The 10,000-nt window shown below is 43.5% G+C and overlaps 1 non-coding gene across 1 annotated transcript; it reads left to right on the forward strand.

Moving 5' to 3' along the window:
- Positions 1–86: 86 nt before the first annotated feature.
- On the forward strand, positions 87–193 carry LOC148049071 (U6 spliceosomal RNA). The gene has a single exon (XR_015695733.1). It is a non-coding gene; the product is annotated as a U6 spliceosomal RNA (small nuclear RNA).
- The last annotated feature ends 9,807 nt before the right edge of the window (positions 194–10,000 follow it).

Raw genomic sequence — 10,000 nt, forward strand, 5'->3', positions numbered from 1 at the left:
AGTGCCGCGTAAGGGAGTGAGCTCCTGTTACTTGTCCCAGCTTCTGCCAACCTAGGAGTTTGAAAGCACATAAAAATGCAAGTAGCATGCTTGCTTCAGCAGCACATATACTAAAATTGGAACGATACAGAGAAGATTAGCATGGCCCCTGCGCACGGATGACACACAAATTCGTGAAGCGTTCCATATTTTTTAGAGACTAACTTGATTTTGTACTTAATAATGGCAGCAAGACTGTTGGTGGCACAATACTGGAAGAAGGAAACTTGCCTACTATTCAAGAATGGACATTAAAAGTAACAAACCTAGCAGAGATGGCTAAAATATCAGCATATCTCAAAGATCACTCAAATGAGAAATATAAACTGGAGTGGAGAAGATGGATTGACTATACTCAAAATAGATATGGGACTAAGAAATTCCAGATAGTTTATGACTGAAGAAGCAAGGAATGATATAATCTGTTTAGAGTTAGCCTAGCAAAGAGGAGTTAAAGCTCAAATGAAAGATGATACTAACTTTCTTTAAGTTTATTTTAGAACATCTTTGTTAAAGATTTATACCCTGTATTTGTTCTGGGAAGTCGAGGGGGGGGGGGAGGTTGGGGTGGGTGGGTTCGGGCAGGGAGGGGGGGGGGAGGGGAGGTAAATATTTGTAAAAGGCTTTTTTATAAAAAACAATCAATTAAAAAAAAATGCACCTTTGGTGAGAAGGGAACAGCGTTCCATGCGCCTTTGGCACTTAGTCATGCCGGCCACATGACCATGGAGATGTCTCCGGACAGCGCTGGCTCTTTGGCTTTGAAATGCAGATGAGCACCGCCCCCTAGAGTTGGGGACAGCTAGCACATATGTGCGAGGGAAATCTGTACCAATAAAGGAGAATATTCTTATCTGAGGGTTGAAGTGGCAGCTCCTGTGCATCTGATGGCTTCCTGGCCATCAACTTGCTTCCCTTCATTTCACCCAGGCCTCTTAAAAGCCTAAATGACTGAAAAGCTTAATTTAATCATGCCAGAGATCATTGGCTTCAGCCAGGGTCATCTAATGCTTTTACATGGTAAAGATGATATAATGGATGTTATTTTTTTGGTAATCAAATCAACCCCAATGATTCACGACTAAAAGCCGTAATGGCTTCTTAATTAATATGATTATCGTTGGCTCGGCTTACACCTCTTGACCCCGTAACAAAGACGGAAAGCACTGGGAAGCCCTCTGCTCCATCTCCTCACACAGGTAAACCAGGGAAGACGAAGATCTAGAAACAGACAAACCAACGAACCAGGTCTATGGGACAAGGTGACACTACTGCTGATTGCTGGCAGTTTGGCAGTTCGAATCCCACCAGGCTCAAGGTTGACTCTACCTTCCGTCTTTCCGAGGTTGGTAAAATGAGGACCCAGATTGTTGAGGGCAAGAGGCTGACGCTGTAAGCTGCTTAGAGAGGGCTGGGAAGGACTGAGAAGTGCTATATAAGTCTAAGCGCTAGGGCTATATACAGAAGAGCGGAAGTGGTGTAGTGGTTAGAATGCGGTATTGCAGGCTAACTCACTGCTCATTGCCAACCGTTTGATCTTGACCTGCTTTAGATTGACTCAGTCTTCCAACCTTCTGAGGTTGATAAAATGAGGACTCAGGTTGTTGGAGGCAAGAGGCTGACTCTGTAAACTACTCAGAGAGGACTGTAAAAGCACTGTGAAGTAGGATATAAGGGCTATTGCATCTTATCTCTCTATTTGTCTATATACAGTATCTCTCTGTCTCACCCTGTTTCTTTCTGTCTATCTCTGTCTGTCTGTCTGTCTGTCTGTCTATCATCTATCTATCTACCTACCTACCTACCTACCTACCTACCTACCTATCTATCTACCTATCTACCTATCTACCTACCTATCTATCTACCTACCTACCTACCTACCTACCTACCTACCTACCTACCTACCTACCTACCTATCTATCTATCTATCTATCTATCTATCTATCTATCTATCTATCTATCTATCTCTATCATCTATCTATCTATCTATCTATCTATCTATCTATCTATCTATCTATCTATCTATCTATCTATCTATCTATCTATCTATCTATCTATCATCTATGTATCTCTATCATCTATCTATCTATCTATCTATCTATCTATCTATCTATCTATCTATCTATCTATCTATCTATCTATCTATCTATCATCTATCATCTATGTATCTCTATCTATCTATCTATCTATCTATCTATCTATCTATCTATCATCTATCATCTATCATCTATGTATCTATATCTATCTATCTATCTATCTGTCTGTCTGTCTGTGTGTTTGTGTGTGTGTGTGTTTGTGTGTGTGTGTGTGTGTGTGTATATCAATGGAAAGATAATTAAATCAAGAACGTAAGGCAACAAAGTTTGTTCAATTATCTGTGTTCTATGAAAAGTTATAGCCAAATAGCCAGAAAAAAGGAAGCACAACAGGTTTAAAGTTGATATCAGATAGCTTTCCTTCATCTGATTGCATCCAATGAGCATGAGTGTTTAGAGAGCCAATCAGAAGTCATCTTGTTTTGGCAATGAGCCAGTCAGATCACAGTGGAATTCAGTAATTGATATCATGTATTGAAGCTGAGAGGTGGACATTTGTCAGATATAATTTTTTGTATATCTTGTTTTTTCTATATGTTTCACTTTTCTTCTTTATAACTGTTGTTCTAATAGCAAATCCTTCATAAAAGCTATTGCATTACATTCTTGATTGAATTATCTTTCCATTGATATATCGTTTTTTGGTACTATTGCAAAAAAATGGAGGGTGTTATTAGCCATCAAACCTCAAAAATACACTTTTCCCAAAAGGTTTCCATTCTTTTTGGCCACAACTTTACTAATTATCACAGCAAATTCTATCTTTAAAGGAAATTATCTTTGTGTTTAAAAAGGAAACCAGGATCACAAAGATCTTCCTCCAATTTTGGAAGTAACAATTGGATTCCTGGAGCTTCACAGCAATTATCTTGACTTTGTGTTACCTTCTGCAGATGTGTACTTAAAAGTCTCTTCCGCTCATTCATCTTTTCTCTAATTTAATATCTCTTTAATGAATTAAAAATTGTGCATGTTTCTGGCATGAATTAAGGTGGTAAAGCCCACTGGTCTTTAACACACTGAGAAATTCAATGGAATGAGTCTTTCCTGTGCCAATTTTATTCTTTTATTATCCTTTTCAGCTTAGCTCTTTTTAACTTTTGCAAGAATGGTATTCTGAGCGTGTCACAACATCCTGCTCTGGAATCGGGATGCCAAAGTTTGCAATTTTTTGATGCTTGAGCATTGATCTGATACTAATCCCAGTGTTAATTTTGTTCTGATCTAGTTGTCTTTAGCTTCCTTTCTCCCTTTTTGGTGATCTCTTTTGAACGATGTGTAAATGTTGTTGATCTCTATGTGCCTGTGGATGGCTGATCAAATGCTAGGCTTCCAGCAATTCCCTAAGGTTTGTTTTTATTAACAATCTCTATCTTAAGGGAAGTAGCCATCATTTTCTCCTGGAAAGAAAAGAACCACACATTTGTTGTGCCTCAGTTTCCCCTCCCATCTATTTCATGATCAACTTTACCCATGGACATCGCTTGCTGGCACGTTTTCAGAATAATTTCCTGGGGATTTCTTGAAAGTGTGGTATGTTTGCTCATTATAGTATCATTCCCCCAGCAGTTGTAACCATTTTAGTCCACTGTTTGGAATCAATAGCTGGCAGAAAACCCACCTTAGTCTTTTATAGGGAAACAATCTTTATTCAGCCATCTGAGTTGCTATTTTAAAAACAATGTTAGGATGATCCCTGAAGACACACTCCGTTGCCTTCCCTGTTTTCAAAGAGGAACCCTTTGTATCAAATGCATTTTTAATCAAAGCATTCAGCTGTCACATATCTAAGATGAGCATTGTATTTACATTTCCTGTCTTCCCTTTCTTCCCCAAATTTCTGCCGTCAATGAAACTCCTTGGGCATCTCTTCAGTACGGAGTCGCTGCTGCTTCAAAGGGGCATTTAATGGGCGAGCCTTTCCTAGAATACAAAGCAAATAATGTTCGTTGCTTCCCTACAACATTCAACCTTGACAGATAGAACATCAGCCCAAGGGGCAGATCATCACGCTCCTAGTTTAAGCGTAAACTCTTTGTCAACACATCTTCAAAGTACCTTCATTGATTTGGGGATGTTCTGAGCAGAACACTGTTTAAGATGTGGAAGTAAAATTTGAAGAATCTTCCTCAGTTGCTTCCCGGATGCTGACTAACAGAATAACAGAGTTGGAAAGGACCTTGGAGGTCTTCTCATCCAACCCCCTGCTCAAGCAGGAAATCTGATACCATTTTAGACAAATGATTGTCCTTAAAAGTCTCCAGTGATGGATCACCCACAACCTCTGGAGGCAACTTCTGTTCCACTGATTAATTGTCCTCACCGTTAGGAAGTTTCTCCTTAATTCTAGGCTGCGTCTCTCCTTGATGACTTTCCATCCATTGTTCCTTGTCTGGCCTTCAGGGCCCTTGGAGAATAATTTGACCCCCCCCCTGTGGATCCTGGTTATTTCAAAAGCTGGACACCTAATCTCCCTGGTTAGCTGCTGGAGCTCCCGACAGTTAAAATTCTACCTTCCAAAGTGCTCCATCTCTCTTGCTTTCCCATTTATTCATTTTTTTTTGCTTAAAAAACTCACAAAACAGGGTGATATTCTGCTCCTTTCCTTACAGCGTAAGGTGGGAGAAGGAATAAAGAGAGGAGGGGGAGAGCTTGCAAGCTGTAAAACAGTCACCAGGCTGAGTGAGCCATAAAGGATCTGCTTCAGAAAGCGGGCTCTGTTTCTGTGGTAGCTGGAGCAAAAGCACAGAAGCTCTGGAGGACAGGTCTCCCCCCGAATGTCTGCATGGAACCCCCAAAGAATCTGAGAACTGTACTAATTTTTACCTTTTGAAATGCCCCATAAATCTTCATCAGGAATTTGAAAAATGTAGGATTTTGAAAACCTCCTTATAAAAACAATGGGTTACTGTACTATATTAAGGAGCTCTCCAAGGTAGGATTTCTTCTTTCCTTCTTTCCTCTCTCCCTCCCTCCCTTCCTCTCTCCCTCCTTCTCCCCTTCCTCCCTCCCTCCCACCTTTCCTCCCTCCCACCTTCCTCCCCTTCCTCCCATCTTCCCCCTACTTCCTTCCTTCCTTTGACACTCCCTTCCTCCCCCCTGCCCTCTTTCACTCCCTCCCCCATTCATTCTTCCCTCCTTTCTTCCCTTGCTCCTACCCTCCCTCACTTCATTCTTCCCTTCTTACTTTTTTTCTCCTTCTTACTCACCTTTCCTCCCTCCCTCCTCCCTTTCCTCCCTCCCTCCCACCTCCCTCCCCTTCCTCCCATCTTCCCCCTATTTCCTTCCTTCCTTCCTTCCTTCCTTTGACACTCCCTTCCTCCCTCCACCTTTCCTTTCCTCTCCTCTTTTCTCTCTCCTTCCTTCTTTCCCTTCCTTCCCTCCTTCCCTCCCTTCATTCTTTCCTCACTCACTCACTCACTCCTTCCTTCTTTCTTCCTTCCCTTCACCCTCCCTCCCTTCATTCTTCCCTCCCTCCCTCTCTTCTTCCTTCCTTCGACCATCCCTTCCTTCCTATTAAGTCCAAGTTCACAACCACACCTCTGTTGTGTAGAAGATAATAGTTGTCAGATATATTCTGATGGCATTAATCATGATGTTTTTTTTTTTAATTTAGTTATTAGATTGTTATCCAGTCTTTATCCATCTCCTGGTGATTGGCCCAAAGACACTATACAGCTTTCAACTCTAAGGTGGGGCTAAAGCTCACCATCTCCTGGTGATTGGCCCAAAGTCAACCGGTGGCAATCACCTGGAGAAGGTGCATGGTAGTCCTGCCTTAGCCATGAAAGCCAGCTAGGTGATTGTGCCAAACAACCAATAAATGGTGAACTTTAGTCTCATTTTAATCTAATTGGCAATTAGCTTTGCAAGGCCACATGGAGCACAGAGTCAAAACAGAGCTTCAGAATTTAAACCGACCAGAACGAACCAAGTTGCTTCCTGCAAAAGCTCCTCCTTTATGTCTCATGGGAGGGGCCAATCACCTCCAAATCTTACTCCTGAGTCGCTCCTTTTGTCTTAACTGTTCTTGCCTTCTGGCAGCTCTGCGCATGTTCGCACTGGGAACAGGCTCACACTGTTCTTCTGCCTCGCTGATATCCGACTCTGGATGCTCCATGGGCAGCATATAACTCCCAGACAGCCTTGGCCCCCTCTCTGCCTTCGACACAGAGCCCTCGTCCAAGCCTTCCCCAGACTCCAGGACTGGCCCTTGTTCCTCCCCAACCTTTCCAGCTCTGCTGCCAGCTCCGTAGGCTGCTGGCAGACCACAACACCATGAAATCCAGCTGAATGAGCTTGGCCCAATCCCTCTCTCCCAGAGAGTTGCTGTTGTGGGAAAAATAGGATAAAGTTGTATTAGATATCTTTGTTGCCTTGTTATGTGTAAATATAATAAAAACAGGGTACAGAAAAATCGAAATAAACAGATAACTAATAGTCCTTCTCTCTGCCCTGGCCTGGGTGCTAACTTCCTACAGGAGTTTTCCTGAATCTAACCCAATAAACTTTGCAAAGATCTGGACTCTGATATAACATCCACAGAGTAGGAGTTCAATGGCTCATTTTCAGGAAAGGGAAGTAAAGTGAATTGGGCGATTTTATACTGAATAGCAAATTGCAGCTTTAGAGGCACATTAAGAAGAGTACAGGAAGTTATGACACACGTTTTGTTTGCACACGCAGTAGTATATTGTTCAGTTTTTCCCTTCGGGACCTCTTCCCATCCATGACAAAATTTTTAAGCTCGCTCACTTTGTCAATGGAGGCTTCTTACAACTTCACCACTATCCCCTCCCAGCTACTTAAAGCAATTAGGGACAATGAGAGATTAGAGACAGCCGTGGTTGAGTCAGGGCGATGAAGTAACTAACACAAACCGGCAGCGTTTAAGAAATGGAAATTGAGCAGTGAGGAATAAACCAAGCACTTTGTGATGATTCTGGTGTATTTTAAGGTGAAGCAATCAATCAGCTGGAAGCGACCTTGAGGTCTTCTAGTCCAGCCCTCTGGTCAAGCAGGAGATCCCGTACTATTTCAGACAAGTGACAGTCCAGTCTCTTCTTAAAAACCTCCAGTGGTTTTCTTGCAGACATTTCACGACGCAACTAGGTAACACCATCAAGGCTGGAAGGGAAGGGAGTTTGCATAGAGGAGAAGAAGAGGTGGGGAGGGGGAGGAGGGGAAGGAACAAGGAGGGGGAGGGGAGGGGGAGGAGGACTGTGGGGTCCTTGGTGCTCTCTGAGCTTGATTGTTTTCTTGCAGACATTTAATTACCCAAACCAGGTAACATCATCAGTGCTAGAAGGAGGTGGAGTTTGTATAGAAGGGAAGAGGGGAGGGAGGCAGGCAGGGAGGGAAGGAGGGAAGGAGGGAGGGAGGAGGAGGACTTTGGGGTCCTTGGTGCTCTCTGAGCTTGGTTATTCTCTTACAAATATTTCATTACCCAACTAGGTAACATCATCAGTACTAGAAGGGGGTGGAGTTTGCATAGAAGGGAAGAGGGGAGGGAGGCAGGCAGGGAGGAAAGGAGGGAGGGAGGGAGGAGGAGGAGGACTGTGGGGTCCTTGGTGCTCTCTGAGCTTGGTTATTTTCTTGCAGACATTTCATTACCCAACTAGGTAACATCATCAGTACTAGAAGGGGGTGGAGTTTGCATAGAAGGGAAGAGGGGAGGGAGGCAGGCAGGGAGGAAAGGAGGGAGGGAGGGAGGAGGAGGAGGACTGTGGGGTCCTTGGTGCTCTCTGAGCTTGGTTATTCTCTTACAGACATTTCATTACCCAACTAGGTAACATCATCAGTACTAGAAGCGGGTGGAGTTTGCATAGAAGGGAAGAGGGGAGGGAGGCAGGCAGGGAGGAAAGGAAGGAGGGAGGGAGGGAGGGAGGGAGGGAGGAGGAGGACTGTGGGGTCCTTGGTGCTCTCTGAGCTTGGTTATTTTCTTGCAGACATTTAATTGCCCAAACCAGGTAACATGATCAGTGCTAGGAGGGAGTGGGGTTCTCCTAGAGGAGAAGTAAGGAGGGAAGGAAGGTTCCCTTTGAGAACAGAGTGGGAAAACAGAATGGCCTTGCTGTACTGACTCCTTAAAATCAGAACGTCGCCTCCCAACTTTGGGGAAGACAGTTAAAACATTCCTTGTTTGTGTGGGCGACAGTGAGAAAGGCGAGCTTCTGCAGAGAAGGATCACGGCTTCTCCATTAGATGGCACCACTCGATTTCAGAAAGAAATCCCCGCAGGAGGTAACCCAAGAGGTGTTAGGTAACACTTCCTCCCTCCCGCCCAACAAACAGATTTTCACTCAAAGCATAGCTTCCTTGACCTACGGCTCACACCATCAGACAGGTGAAGAAGACTTCTGATTTCGGGCTTCCATTGATGACCACGAAAATCTCAAAGGTTTATTTGGCTTCAACAATAGTTTGACCACGTTGTTGGCTAGAGAGAACAGCGGGCAGCCCTGCTCGGCTCTTCGTCAGAGTGGCATGCTTGTTATTTTTAATCTCTGAAGTCTCATTTTTTAAATGAGTGCGTAAGAGGGCATAGTACACCTCGCTTTGCAATCTTCTCAGAAAGAGGACAAACTGTCCCATTGTGTCAACACGAAGTCCTATGCACCTTATTCCTAAATGACAAAGTTTATCTCTGTGGAATAAACTGGATGGAAACTGACCAAGGAGAGATTCAACCTGGAAATAAGGAGGAATTTCCTGACAGTGAGAACAATCAACCCATGGAAGAGAAGTTGCCTTCGGAAGTTGTGGGAGCTTCATCCCTGGAGGCTCTCAAGAAGAGACTGGACTGCCCTCTGTCAGAAATGTTGTAGGGTCTCCTGCTTGGGTGGGAGGGTTGGACTAGATGACCCACAAGGTCCCTTCCAACTCTGTTAATCTGCATCCTTCCTTCAAAGGCCTTCGGTCATTCTACTGCTCATCTCTACTCCCCACCCTGTCTGTCAAACTATTACAACTGAGATATGAGTCTTGATCGGTTCCTACAATCATTTAATATATTTTACAAACCATTCCCCTTTCACGCAAGCCCCTTGGGGTGATTTACGATCAAAAGATAAATCCTGGGCATGCAAACAAGATGAAACATTTATTTAAAAGCGGAATGGAGAGCCAAGCATTAGCAAAAACCTTCGTGCAAAATTCATACCGAGAAAATCTGGGTGAAAAGAGAGATCTTTTATTGCTGTCCAACATATATTTTATAGGAGACTAGCTGATAACCCAGCATTCAACACTTCCAACATTGTTATTCTATAGAAGTGATTGCCGTGGCCTTCTTCTTAGATGGTTTTGGGATTTCTTTTTGACATGCTACGACGTCCTACCTCTCAACGACTACCTCAGCTTCAACTGCAACAATACATGGGCAAACAATAGATACAAACTCAAGGTAAACCGCACCAAACTCAATTGCAGAAAATATGGCTTCAGCAATAGTGTGGTCAATGCCTGGAATGCTCTACCTGACTCCTCCATGGTTTCTTCCCCCAGCCCCCTCAGGCCCCCCAAGCCCCCAAACTTTAACCTTAGACTGTCTACTGTGGACCTCACCCCATTCCTAAGAGGTCTGTAAGGCATAAGTGCACCAATGTCCCTACCCTCCCTGTCCCAATATTCCCTTGTATTCGTATTCATTTCATGTATTCATAATCATGTCTATACTTATATCTATTAACTAATGCATGCTTGGCTCGATAGATAGATAGATAGATAGATAGATAGATAGATAGATAGATAGATAGATGGATGGATGGATGGATGGATGGATGGATGGATGGATGGATGATGGATGGATGGATAGAAAGATAGATAGATGATAGATGGATGGATGATGGATGGATGGATAGAAA

Source organism: Thamnophis sirtalis, unplaced genomic scaffold (assembly GCF_051295495.1).
Source record: "Thamnophis sirtalis isolate CommonGarterSnake01/CBP01778 unplaced genomic scaffold, rThaSir2_p1.2 scaffold_2, whole genome shotgun sequence".
Lineage (NCBI taxonomy): Eukaryota > Metazoa > Chordata > Lepidosauria > Squamata > Natricidae > Thamnophis > Thamnophis sirtalis.